At 28.7% G+C, this 822-nt stretch overlaps 1 non-coding gene across 1 annotated transcript; it reads right to left on the bottom strand.

Annotated features, from left to right (window-relative positions):
• Window positions 1–268: 268 nt before the first annotated feature.
• Trnam-cau (transfer RNA methionine (anticodon CAU)) lies at window positions 269–341 on the bottom strand. Its single transcript has one exon. It is a non-coding gene; the product is annotated as a tRNA-Met (tRNA).
• Between the last annotated feature and the right edge of the window lie 481 nt (window positions 342–822).

Genomic DNA, 822 nt, shown 5'->3' on the forward strand with positions numbered 1-822 from the left:
TCTTTCCAAATGCTAGAGAACTGATTTCATAATGAGTTGAGTTTGCATGAAATTTGGTAACAGATTATAATTGTGAAAACTTATTTGTGAATAAAAGGACTGAACCATAAAATAAACTTCCAGATGTTTATTATTATTTAGTTATTAATTAATGATTAATCTTTCTCATGTTGAGATTCTTGCTCTCTTGTACAATCATTAGACCAAGATACTAATTTTTCTGTAATATGATTCTATTTTAGTATCTTTTTAATTTAATTTAATTTTTTAGTGGTGCTGGGGATTGAACCCAGGGCCTTGTGCTTATGAGGCAAGCACTGTACCAACTGAGCTACATCCCCAGTCCTATTTTAGTATCTTTAAATTAGTTACTAGAACATAAGCACTTTGTTTCCCTAATAAGGTTTAGTTGTTCCTCTTATATAACAATAGATTTGTCTGTGTGTTCATGTGTAAGTGTGTGTATGCACGTACAAATCAGATTGAACTTTCTGAAATAAAGTTTCTTCTAGCTAGGGCAAATATTTCAATTTCTAATAAAATGAATTAAAAGTAATCAAATGAGCTTTAAGAATAAGAAATACCTTTCATAGAACTTAAATCTATGATACAAATTTGTTCTTATTTTAAAATGAATTATATTTGGTAACTCTATGACCTTAGAATATATATTTTATGTATGAATTTGTTGAGGTACAGCTGTTTTTTGCATTTTGGCAAATTCATGTGAATAGTCCCCTCAGAATGCATATTTTGACCACCAGTCAGTATAAAATTTTAAGATTTTTGGATATTCATATTTCATGCAACTATAAAAAAGGG

This window comes from Sciurus carolinensis, chromosome 14, assembly GCF_902686445.1.
Source record: "Sciurus carolinensis chromosome 14, mSciCar1.2, whole genome shotgun sequence".
NCBI lineage: Eukaryota > Metazoa > Chordata > Mammalia > Rodentia > Sciuridae > Sciurus > Sciurus carolinensis.